Source organism: Rhipicephalus microplus, chromosome X, assembly GCF_043290135.1.
Source record: "Rhipicephalus microplus isolate Deutch F79 chromosome X, USDA_Rmic, whole genome shotgun sequence".
Lineage (NCBI taxonomy): Eukaryota > Metazoa > Arthropoda > Arachnida > Ixodida > Ixodidae > Rhipicephalus > Rhipicephalus microplus.
This window is the reverse complement of record NC_134710.1, coordinates 61,548,829-61,558,569: the sequence shown is the minus strand read 5'-3', so window position 1 is coordinate 61,558,569 and position 9,741 is coordinate 61,548,829. Positions and strand designations below refer to the sequence as shown.

Sequence of the window (9,741 nt, the reverse complement as noted above, 5' to 3'; positions counted from 1 at the left end):
ACTGGCCTGCGCAGCGATCGAACATACGACCTTCGCGTTATCAGCACGAACGCTCTAACTGACTTAGCTAGCTGGCCGGAGTAGGAAGTCCGGCTTCTAACACTGGGAGTACAACTTCGGTACACATTCGGTTGTCATCAATAAATCGGTCTTTCAATTGTCTAGCTACACACCCGACACCAGGTGACGGCCAGTAGAACACAATAAAAAATACTGGCCTGCGCAGAGATCGAACCAACGACCTTCGCGTTGTTAGCACGACGCTCTAACCGACTGAGCTAGCAGGCCGGAGTAGCGAGTGCGGCTTCTAACACTGGGAATACATCTTCGGTACACATTCGGTTGTCATCAATAAATCGGTCTTTAAAATGTCTAGCTACACACCCGACACCAGGTGACGGCCAGTAGAACACAACAAAAAGTACTGGCCTGCGCAGTGGTCGAACTTACGACCTTCGCGTTATCAGCACGGACGCTCTAACCGACTGAGCTAACTTGCCGGAGTAGCAAGTTCGGCTTCTAACACTGGCCATACGCCTTCGGTACACATTCGGTCATCATCAATAAATTGGTCTCTAAATTGTCTAGCTACACACCCGACAGCTGGTGACGGCCAGTAGAACACAATAAAAAGTACTGGCCTTCGCAGTGGTCGAACTTACGACCTTCGCGTTATTAGCACGAATGCTCTAACCGACTGAGCTAGCTGGCCGGAGTAGCAAGTCCGGGTTCTAACACTGGGCATACGCTTTCGGTACACATTCGGTCATCATTAATAAATTGGTCTTTAAATTGTCTAGCTACACACCCGACCCCAGGTGACGGCCAGTAGAACACAATAAAAAATACTGGCCTGCGCAGGGATCGAACCTACGACCTTCGCGTTATTAGCACGACGCTCTAACCGACTGAGCTAGCAGGCCGGAGTAGCGAGTGCGGCTTCCAACACTGGGCATACGCCTTCGGTACACATTCGGTCATCATCAATAAATTGGTCTCTAAATTGTCTAGCTACACACCCGACAGCTGGTGACGGCCAGTAGAACACAATAAAGATACTGGCCTGCGCAGCGATTGAATCTACGACATTCGCGTTATTAGCACGAACGCTTTAACGACTCAGCTAGCTGGCCGGAGTAGCAAGTCCGGCGTCTAACACTGGGCATACGCCTTGGGTACACATTCGGTCATCATCAATAAATTGGTCTCTAAATTGTCTAGCTACACACCCGACAGCTGGTGACGGCCAGTAGAACACAATAAAGATACTGGCCTGCGCAGGGATCGAACCTACGACCTTCGCGTTATTAGCACGACGCTCTAACCGACTGAGCTAGCAGGCCGGAGTAGGAAGTCCGGCTTCTAACACTGGGCATACGCCTTCGGTACACATTCGGTCATCATCAATAAATTGGTCTCTAAATTGTCTAGCTACACACCCGACAGCTGGTGACGGCCAGTAGAACACAATAAAGATACTGGCCTGCGCAGCGATTGAATCTACGACATTCGCGTTATTAGCACGAACGCTTTAACGACTCAGCTAGCTGGCCGGAGTAGCAAGTCCGGCGTCTAACACTGGGCATACGCCTTGGGTACACATTCGGTCATCATCAATAAATTGGTCTCTAAATTGTCTAGCTACACACCCGACACCAGGTGACGGCCAGTAGAACATAATAAAAAAACTACTTGATTGCGCAGTGATCGAACCTACGACCTTCGCGTTATTAGCACGACGCTCTAACCGACTGAGCTAGCTGGCCGGAGTAGCAAGTCCGGGTTCTAACACTGGGCATACGCTTTCGGTACACATTCGGTCATCATTAATAAATTGGTCTTTAAATTGTCTAGCTACACACCCGACCCCAGGTGACGGCCAGTAGAACACAATAAAAAATACTGGCCTGCGCAGGGATCGAACCTACGACCTTCGCGTTATTAGCACGACGCTCTAACCGACTGAGCTAGCAGGCCGGAGTAGCGAGTGCGGCTTCCAACACTGGGCATACGCCTTCGGTACACATTCGGTCATCATCATAAATTGGTCTTTGAATTGTGTAGCTACACACCTGACACCAGGTGACGGCCAGTAGAACACAATAAAAAATACTGGCATGCGCAGGGATCGCACCTACGACCTTCGCGTTATTAGCACGAATGCTCTAACCGACTGAGCTAGCTGGCTGGAGTAGGAAGTCCGGCTTCTAACACTGGGCATACGCCTTCGGTACACATTCGGTCATCATCAATAAATTGGTCTTTAAATTGGCTAGCTACACACCCGACAGCTGGTGACGGCCAGCAAAACACAATAAAAATACTGGCCTGCGCAGCGATTGAACCTACGACCTTCGCGTTATTAGCACGAACGCTCTAACCGACTGAGCTAGCTGGCCGGAGTAGTGAGCGTGGCTTCTAACACTGGGCATACGCCTTCCGTACACATTCTGTCATCATCAATAAATTGGTCTTTAAATTGTCCAGCTACACACGCGACACCAGGTGACGGCCAGTAGAACACAATAAAAAGTACTGGCCTTCGCAGTGATCGAACCTACGACCTTCGCGTTATTAGCACGACGCTCTAACCGACTGAGTTAGCTGGCCGGAGTAGCAAGTCCGGCTTCTAACACTGGGCATACCAGCCTTCGGTACACATTTGGTCATCATCATAAATTGGTCTTTAAATTGTCTAGCTACACACCCGACACCTGGTGACGGCCAGTGGAACACAATAAAAAATACTGGCTTGCGCAGGGATCGAACCTACGACCTTCGCGTTATTAGAACGACGCTCTAACCGACTGAGCTAGCAGGACGGAGTAGCGAGTATGGCTTCTAACACTGGGCATACGCCTTCGGTGCATATTCGGTCATCATCAAAAAATTGATCTTTAAATTTACTAGCAATACACCCGACACCACAAGACGGCCAGTAGAACACAACAAAAAGTACTGGCCTGCGCAGCGATCGAACCTACGACCTTCGCGTTATTAGCACGAGCGCTCTATCCGACTGAGCTAGCTGGCCGGAGTAGCAAGTCCGGCTTCTAACACTGGGCATACGCCTTCGGTACACATTCGGTCATCATTAATAAATTGGTCTTTAAATTGTCTAGCTACACACCCGACACCAGGTGACGGCCAGTAGAACACAATAAAGATACTGGCCTGCGCAGCGATTTAACCTACGACATTCGCGTTATTAGCACGAACGCTCTAACCGACTCAGCTAGCTGGCCGGAGTCGCAAGTCCGGCTTCTAACACTGGGCATACGCCTTGGGTACACATTCGGTCATCATCAATAAATTGGTCTTTAAATTGTCTAGCTACACACCCGACACCAGGTGACGGCCAGTAGAACATAATAAAAAAACTACTGGATTGCGCAGTGATCGAACCTACGACCTTCGCGTTATTAGCACGACGCTCTAACCGACTGAGCTAGCTGGCCGGTGTAGCAAGTCCGGCTTCTAACACTGGGCATACCAGCCTTCGGTACACATTCGGTCATCATCAATAAATTGGTCTTTAAATTGTCTAGCTACACACCCGACAGCTGGTGACGGCCAGTAGAACACAATAAAAATACTGGCCTGCGCAGCTATTGAACCTATGACCTTCGCGTTATTAGCACGAACGCTCTAACCGACTGAGCTAGCTGGCCGGAGTGGCAAGTCCGGCTTCTAACACTGGGCATACGCCTTGGGTACACATTCGGTCATCATACATAAATTGGTCTTTAAATTGTCTAGCTACACACCCGACACCAGCTGACGGGCAGTAGAACACAACAAAAAGTACTGGCCTGCGCAGCGATCGAACCTACGACCTTCGCGTTATTAGCACGAACGCTCTAAGCGACTGAGCTAGCTGGCCGGAGTAGCAAGTCCGGCTTCTAACACTGGGCATACGCCTTCGGTACACATTCGGTCATCATCAATAAATTGGTCTTTAAATTGTCTAGCTACACACCCGACACCAGGTGACGGCGAGTAGAACATAATAAAAAAATACTGGATTGCGCAGGGATCGAACCTACGACCTTCGCGTTATTAGCACGATGCTCAAACCGACTGAGCTAGCATGCCGGAGTAGCGAGTGTGGCTTCTAACATTGAGCATACGCCTTCGGTACACATTCGGTCATCATGAATAAATTGGTCTTTAAATTTACTAGCTATACACCCGACAACAGCTGACGGGCAGTAGAACACAACAAAAAGTACTGGCCTGCGCAGCGATCGAACCTACGACCTTCGCGTTATTAGCACGAACGCTCTAACCGACTGAGCTAGCAGGCCGGAGTAGCGAGTGCGGCTTCTAACACTGGCCATACGCCTTCGGTACACATTCGGTCATCATCAATAAATTGGTCTTTAAATTGTCTAGCTACACACCCGACACCAGGTGACGGCCAGTAGAACACAATAAAAAGTACTGGCCTTCGCAGTGGTCGAACTTACGACCTTCGCGTTATCAGCACGGACGCTCTAACCGACTGAGCTAGCTTGCGGGAGTAGCAAGTTCGGCTTCTAACACTGGCCATACGCCTTGGGTACACATTTGGTCATCATCAATAAATTGGTCTTTAAATTGTCTAGCTACACACCCGACACCAGGTGACGGCCAGTAGAACATAATAAAAAAACTACTGGATTGCGCAGTGATCGAACCTACGACCTTCGCGTTATTAGCACGACGCTCTAACCGACTGAGCTAGCTGGCCGGAGTAGCAAGTCCGGCTTCTAACACTGGACATACCAGCCTTCGGTACACATTCGGTCATCATCATAAATTTGTCTTTAAATTGTCTAGCTACACACCCGACACCTGGTGACGGCCAGTAGAACACAATAAAAAATACTGGCTTGCGCAGGGATCGAACCTACGACCTTCGCGTTATTCGAACGACGCTCTAACCGACTGAGCTAGCAGGCCGGAGTAGCGAGTGTGGCTTCTAACACTGGGCATACGCCTTCGGTGCATATTCGGTGATGATCAATAAATTGGTCTTTAAATTTACTAGCAATACTCCCGACACCAGAAGACGGCCAGTAGAACACAACAAAAAGTACTGGCCTGCGCAGCGATCGAACCTACGACCTTCGCGTTATTAGCACGAGCGCTCTACCCGACTGAGCTAGCTGGCCGGAGTAGCAAGTCTGGCTTCTAACACTGGGCATACGCCTTCGGTACACATTCGGTCATTAATAAATTGGTCTTTAAATTGTCTAGCTACACAGCCGACACCAGGTGACGGCCAGTAGAACACAACAAAAAGTACTGGCCTGCGCAGCGATCGAACCTACGACCTTCGCGTTATCAGCACGAACGCTCTAACTGACTTAGCTAGCTGGCCGGAGTAGGAAGTCCGGCTTCTAACACTGGGAGTACAACTTCGGTACACATTCGGTTGTCATCAATAAATCGGTCTTTCAATTGTCTAGCTACACACCCGACACCAGGTGACGGCCAGTAGAACACAATAAAAAATACTGGCCTGCGCAGAGATCGAACCAACGACCTTCGCGTTGTTAGCACGACGCTCTAACCGACTGAGCTAGCAGGCCGGAGTAGCGAGTGCGGCTTCTAGCACTGGGAATACATCTTCGGTACACATTCGGTTGTCATCAATAAATCGGTCTTTAAAATGTCTAGCTACACACCCGACACCAGGTGACGGCCAGTAGAACACAACAAAAAGTACTGGCCTGCGCAGTGGTCGAACTTACGACCTTCGCGTTATCAGCACGGACGCTCTAACCGACTGAGCTAGCTTGCCGGAGTAGCAAGTTCGGCTTCTAACACTGGCCATACGCCTTCGGTACACATTCGGTTATCATCAATAAATTGGTCTCTAAATTGTCTAGCTACACACCCGACAGCTGGTGACGGCCAGTAGAACACAATAAAAAGTACTGGCCTTCGCAGTGGTCGAATTTACGACCTTCGCGTTATTAGCACGAATGCTCTAACCGACTGAGCTAGCTGGCTGGAGTAGGAAGTCCGGCTTCTAACACTGGGCATACGCATTCGGTACACATTCGGTCATCATCAATAAATTGGTCTCTAAATTGTCTAGCTACACACCCGACAGCGGGTGACGGCCAGTAGAACACAATAAAGATACTGGCCTGCGCAGCGATTGAACCTACGACATTCGCGTTATTAGCACGAACGCTCTAACCGACTCAGCTAGCTGGCCGGAGTAGCAAGTCCGGCTTCTAACACTGGGCATACGCCTTGGGTACACATTCGGTCATCATCAATAAATTGGTCTTTAAATTGTCTAGCTGCACACCCGACACCAGGTGACGGCCAGTAGAACATAATAAAAAAACTACTTGATTGCGCAGTGATCGAACCTACGACCTTCGCGTTATTAGCACGACGCTCTAACCGACTGAGCTAGCTGGCCGGAGTAGCAAGTCCGGCTTCTAACACTGGGCATACCAGCCTTCGGTACACATTCGGTCATCATCATAAATTTGTCTTTAAAATGTCTAGCTACACACCCGACACCTGGTGACGGCCAGTAGAACACAATAAAAAATACTGGCTTGCGCAGGGATCGTACCTACGACCTTCGCGTTATTAGAACGACGCTCTAACCGACTGAGCTAGCAGGCCGGAGTAGCGAGTGTGGCTTCTAACACTGGGCATACGCCTTCGGTGCATATTCGGTGATGATCAATAAATTGGTCTTTAAATTTACTAGCAATACACCCGACACCAGGCGACGGCCAGTAGAACATAATAAAAAAATATACTGGCCTGCGCAGGGATCGAACCTACGACCTTCGCGTTATTAGCACGACGCTCTAACCGACTGAGCTAGCAGGCCGGAGTCGCAAGTCCGGCTTCTAACACTGGCCATACGCCTTCAGTACACATTCGGTCATCATCAATAAATTGGTCTTTAAATTGTTTAGCTACACACCCGACAGCTGGTGACGGCCAGTAGAACACAATAAAAATACTGGCCTGCGCAGCGATTGAACCTACGACCTTCGCGTTATTAGCACGAACGCTCTAACCGACTGAGCTAGCTGGCCGGAGTAGCAAGTGCGGCTTCTAACACTGGGCATACGCCTTGGGTACACATTCGGTCATCATCAATAAATTGGTCTTTAAATTGTCTAGCTACACACCCGACACCAGCTGACGGGCAGTAGAACACAACAAAAAGTACTGGCCTGCGCAGCGATCGAACCTACGACCTTCGCGTTATTAACACGAACGCGCTAACCGACTGAGCTAGCTGGCCGGAGTAGCAAGTCCGGCTTCTAACACTGGGCATACGCCTTCGGTACACAATCGGTCATCATCAATAAATTGGTCATTCAATTGTCTAGCTACACACCCGACACCAGGTGACGGCCAGTAGAACATAATAAAAAAATACTGGATTGCGCAGGGATCGAACCTACGACCTCCGCGTTATTAGCACGATGCTCAAACCGACTGAGCTAGCATGCCGGAGTAGCGAGTGTGGCTTCTAACATTGAGCATACGCCTTCGGTACACATTCGGTCATCATGAATAAATAGGTCTTTAAACTTACTAGCTATACACCCGACACCAGGTGACGGCCAGTAGAACACAATAAAAAATACTGGCCTGCGCAGGGATCGAACCTACGACCTTCGCGTTATTAGCACGACGCTCTAACCGACTGAGCTAGCAGGCCGGAGCAGCAAGTCCGGCTTCTAACACTGGGAATACATATTCGGTACACATTCGGTTGTCATCAATAAATCGGTCTTTAAATTGTCTAGCTACACACCCGACACCACAAGACGGCCAGTAGAACACAACAAAAAGTACTGGCCTGCGCAGCGATCGAACCTACGACCTTCGCGTTATTAGCACGAACGCTCTAACCGACTGAGCTAGCTGGCCGGAGTAGGAAGTCCGGCTTCTAACACTGGGCATACGCCTTCGGTACACATTCGGTCATCATCAATAAATTGGTCTTTAAATTGTCTAGCTGCACACCCGACACCAGGTGACGGCCAGTAGAACATAATAAAAAAATACTGGCCTGCGCAGGGATCGAACCTACGACCTTCGCGTTATTAGCACGACGCTCTAACCGACTGAGCTAGCAGGCCGGAGTAGCGAGTGCGGCTTCCAACACTGGGCATACGCCTTCGGTACACATTCGGTCATCGTCATAAATTGGTCTTTAAATTGTCTAGCTACACACCCGACACCAGGTGACGGCCAGTAGAACACAATAAAAAAATACTGGCCTGCGCAGGGATCGCACCTACGACCTTCGCGTTATTAGCACGAATGCTCTAACCGACTGAGCTAGCAGGCTGGAGTAGGAAGTCCGGCTTCTAACACTTGGCATACGCCTTCGGTACACATTCGGTCATCATCAATAAATTGGTCTTTAAATTGTCTAGCTACACACCCGACACCAGGTGACGGTCAGTAGAACATAATAAAAAAATACTGGCCTGCGCAGATTCGAACCTACGACCTTCGCATTATTCGCACGATGCTCTAACCGACTGAGCTAGCAGGCCGGAGTAGCGAGTTCGGCTTCTAACACTGGGAATACATCTTCGGTACACATTCGGTCATCATCAATAAAGTGGTATATAAATTGTCTAGCTACACACGCGACACCAGGTGACGGCCAGTAGAACACAACAAAAAGTACTGGCCTGCGCAGCGATCGAACCTACGACCTTCGCGTTATTAGCACGAACGCTCTAACCGACTGAGCTAGCTGGCCGGAGTAGTAAGCGTGGCTTCTAACACTGGGAGTACATCTTCGGTACACATTCGGTTGAAATCAATAAATCGATCTTTAAATTGTCTAGCTACACACCCGACACCAGGTGACGGCCAGTAGAACACAATAAAAAATACTGGCCTGCGCAGGGATCGAACCAACGACCTTCACGTTATTAGCACGACGCTCTAACCGACTGAGCTAGCAGGCCGGAGTAGCGAGTGCGGCTTCTAACACTGGGAATACATCTTCGGTACACATTCGGTTGTCATCAATAAATCGGTCTTTAAATTGTCTAGCTACACACCCGACACCAGGTGACGGCCAGTAGAACACAACAAAAAGTACTGGCCTGCGCAGCGATCGAACCTACGACCTTCGCGTTATTAGCACGAACGCTCTAACCGACTGAGCTAGCTGGCCGAAGTAGCGAGTGCGGCTTCTAACACTGGGAATACATCTTCGGTACACATTCGGTTGTCATCAATAAATCGGTCTTTAAATTGTCTAGCTACACACCCGACACCAAGTGACGGCCAGTAGAACACAATAAAAAATACTGGCCTGCGCAGGGTTCGAACGAACGACCTTCGCGTTATTAGCACGACGCTCTAACCGACTGAGCTAGCTGGCCGGAGTAGGAAGTCCGGCTTCTAACACTGGGCATACACCTTCGGTACACATTCGGTCATCATCAATAAATTGGTCTTTAAATTATCTAGCTACACACCCGACACCAGGTGACGGCCAGTAGAACATAATAAAAAAAAATACTGGCCTGCGCAGGGATCGAACCTATGACCTTCGCGTTATTAGCACGACGCTCTAACCGACTGAGCTAGCAGGCCGAAGTAGCGAGTGCGGTTTCCAACACTGGGCATACGCCTTCGGTACTCATTCGGTCATCATCATAAATTGGTCTTTAAATTCTCTAGCTACACACCCGACACCAGGTGACGGCCAGTAGAACACAATAAAAAAATACT

The 9,741-nt window shown here is 49.4% G+C and overlaps 25 non-coding genes across 25 annotated transcripts; all 25 read right to left on the bottom strand.

Moving 5' to 3' along the window:
* Positions 1–214: 214 nt before the first annotated feature.
* On the bottom strand, positions 215–288 carry TRNAV-AAC (transfer RNA valine (anticodon AAC)). Its single transcript has one exon. It is a non-coding gene; the product is annotated as a tRNA-Val (tRNA).
* A 561-nt stretch (positions 289–849) lies between these two features.
* TRNAI-AAU (transfer RNA isoleucine (anticodon AAU)) lies at positions 850–923 on the bottom strand. The gene has a single exon. It is a non-coding gene; the product is annotated as a tRNA-Ile (tRNA).
* Positions 924–1,269: 346 nt separating this feature from the next.
* TRNAI-AAU (transfer RNA isoleucine (anticodon AAU)) lies at positions 1,270–1,343 on the bottom strand. Its single transcript has one exon. It is a non-coding gene; the product is annotated as a tRNA-Ile (tRNA).
* A 560-nt stretch (positions 1,344–1,903) lies between these two features.
* On the bottom strand, positions 1,904–1,977 carry TRNAI-AAU (transfer RNA isoleucine (anticodon AAU)). Its single transcript has one exon. It is a non-coding gene; the product is annotated as a tRNA-Ile (tRNA).
* Positions 1,978–2,324: 347 nt separating this feature from the next.
* TRNAI-AAU (transfer RNA isoleucine (anticodon AAU)) lies at positions 2,325–2,399 on the bottom strand. The gene has a single exon. It is a non-coding gene; the product is annotated as a tRNA-Ile (tRNA).
* A 349-nt stretch (positions 2,400–2,748) lies between these two features.
* Positions 2,749–2,822, bottom strand: TRNAI-AAU (transfer RNA isoleucine (anticodon AAU)). Its single transcript has one exon. It is a non-coding gene; the product is annotated as a tRNA-Ile (tRNA).
* A 137-nt stretch (positions 2,823–2,959) lies between these two features.
* Positions 2,960–3,034, bottom strand: TRNAI-AAU (transfer RNA isoleucine (anticodon AAU)). Its single transcript has one exon. It is a non-coding gene; the product is annotated as a tRNA-Ile (tRNA).
* A 987-nt stretch (positions 3,035–4,021) lies between these two features.
* On the bottom strand, positions 4,022–4,095 carry TRNAI-AAU (transfer RNA isoleucine (anticodon AAU)). Its single transcript has one exon. It is a non-coding gene; the product is annotated as a tRNA-Ile (tRNA).
* A 137-nt stretch (positions 4,096–4,232) lies between these two features.
* Positions 4,233–4,307, bottom strand: TRNAI-AAU (transfer RNA isoleucine (anticodon AAU)). Its single transcript has one exon. It is a non-coding gene; the product is annotated as a tRNA-Ile (tRNA).
* A 774-nt stretch (positions 4,308–5,081) lies between these two features.
* TRNAI-AAU (transfer RNA isoleucine (anticodon AAU)) lies at positions 5,082–5,156 on the bottom strand. Its single transcript has one exon. It is a non-coding gene; the product is annotated as a tRNA-Ile (tRNA).
* Positions 5,157–5,502: 346 nt separating this feature from the next.
* On the bottom strand, positions 5,503–5,576 carry TRNAV-AAC (transfer RNA valine (anticodon AAC)). The gene has a single exon. It is a non-coding gene; the product is annotated as a tRNA-Val (tRNA).
* Positions 5,577–6,562: 986 nt separating this feature from the next.
* On the bottom strand, positions 6,563–6,636 carry TRNAI-AAU (transfer RNA isoleucine (anticodon AAU)). Its single transcript has one exon. It is a non-coding gene; the product is annotated as a tRNA-Ile (tRNA).
* A 140-nt stretch (positions 6,637–6,776) lies between these two features.
* TRNAI-AAU (transfer RNA isoleucine (anticodon AAU)) lies at positions 6,777–6,850 on the bottom strand. The gene has a single exon. It is a non-coding gene; the product is annotated as a tRNA-Ile (tRNA).
* Positions 6,851–6,986: 136 nt separating this feature from the next.
* TRNAI-AAU (transfer RNA isoleucine (anticodon AAU)) lies at positions 6,987–7,061 on the bottom strand. The gene has a single exon. It is a non-coding gene; the product is annotated as a tRNA-Ile (tRNA).
* Positions 7,062–7,411: 350 nt separating this feature from the next.
* Positions 7,412–7,485, bottom strand: TRNAI-AAU (transfer RNA isoleucine (anticodon AAU)). The gene has a single exon. It is a non-coding gene; the product is annotated as a tRNA-Ile (tRNA).
* A 137-nt stretch (positions 7,486–7,622) lies between these two features.
* Positions 7,623–7,696, bottom strand: TRNAI-AAU (transfer RNA isoleucine (anticodon AAU)). Its single transcript has one exon. It is a non-coding gene; the product is annotated as a tRNA-Ile (tRNA).
* Positions 7,697–7,833: 137 nt separating this feature from the next.
* TRNAI-AAU (transfer RNA isoleucine (anticodon AAU)) lies at positions 7,834–7,908 on the bottom strand. Its single transcript has one exon. It is a non-coding gene; the product is annotated as a tRNA-Ile (tRNA).
* A 138-nt stretch (positions 7,909–8,046) lies between these two features.
* On the bottom strand, positions 8,047–8,120 carry TRNAI-AAU (transfer RNA isoleucine (anticodon AAU)). The gene has a single exon. It is a non-coding gene; the product is annotated as a tRNA-Ile (tRNA).
* Positions 8,121–8,257: 137 nt separating this feature from the next.
* TRNAI-AAU (transfer RNA isoleucine (anticodon AAU)) lies at positions 8,258–8,332 on the bottom strand. Its single transcript has one exon. It is a non-coding gene; the product is annotated as a tRNA-Ile (tRNA).
* A 138-nt stretch (positions 8,333–8,470) lies between these two features.
* Positions 8,471–8,543, bottom strand: TRNAI-AAU (transfer RNA isoleucine (anticodon AAU)). The gene has a single exon. It is a non-coding gene; the product is annotated as a tRNA-Ile (tRNA).
* A 137-nt stretch (positions 8,544–8,680) lies between these two features.
* On the bottom strand, positions 8,681–8,755 carry TRNAI-AAU (transfer RNA isoleucine (anticodon AAU)). The gene has a single exon. It is a non-coding gene; the product is annotated as a tRNA-Ile (tRNA).
* Positions 8,756–8,892: 137 nt separating this feature from the next.
* Positions 8,893–8,966, bottom strand: TRNAI-AAU (transfer RNA isoleucine (anticodon AAU)). Its single transcript has one exon. It is a non-coding gene; the product is annotated as a tRNA-Ile (tRNA).
* Positions 8,967–9,103: 137 nt separating this feature from the next.
* Positions 9,104–9,178, bottom strand: TRNAI-AAU (transfer RNA isoleucine (anticodon AAU)). Its single transcript has one exon. It is a non-coding gene; the product is annotated as a tRNA-Ile (tRNA).
* A 137-nt stretch (positions 9,179–9,315) lies between these two features.
* Positions 9,316–9,389, bottom strand: TRNAI-AAU (transfer RNA isoleucine (anticodon AAU)). The gene has a single exon. It is a non-coding gene; the product is annotated as a tRNA-Ile (tRNA).
* A 140-nt stretch (positions 9,390–9,529) lies between these two features.
* Positions 9,530–9,603, bottom strand: TRNAI-AAU (transfer RNA isoleucine (anticodon AAU)). The gene has a single exon. It is a non-coding gene; the product is annotated as a tRNA-Ile (tRNA).
* Between the last annotated feature and the right edge of the window lie 138 nt (positions 9,604–9,741).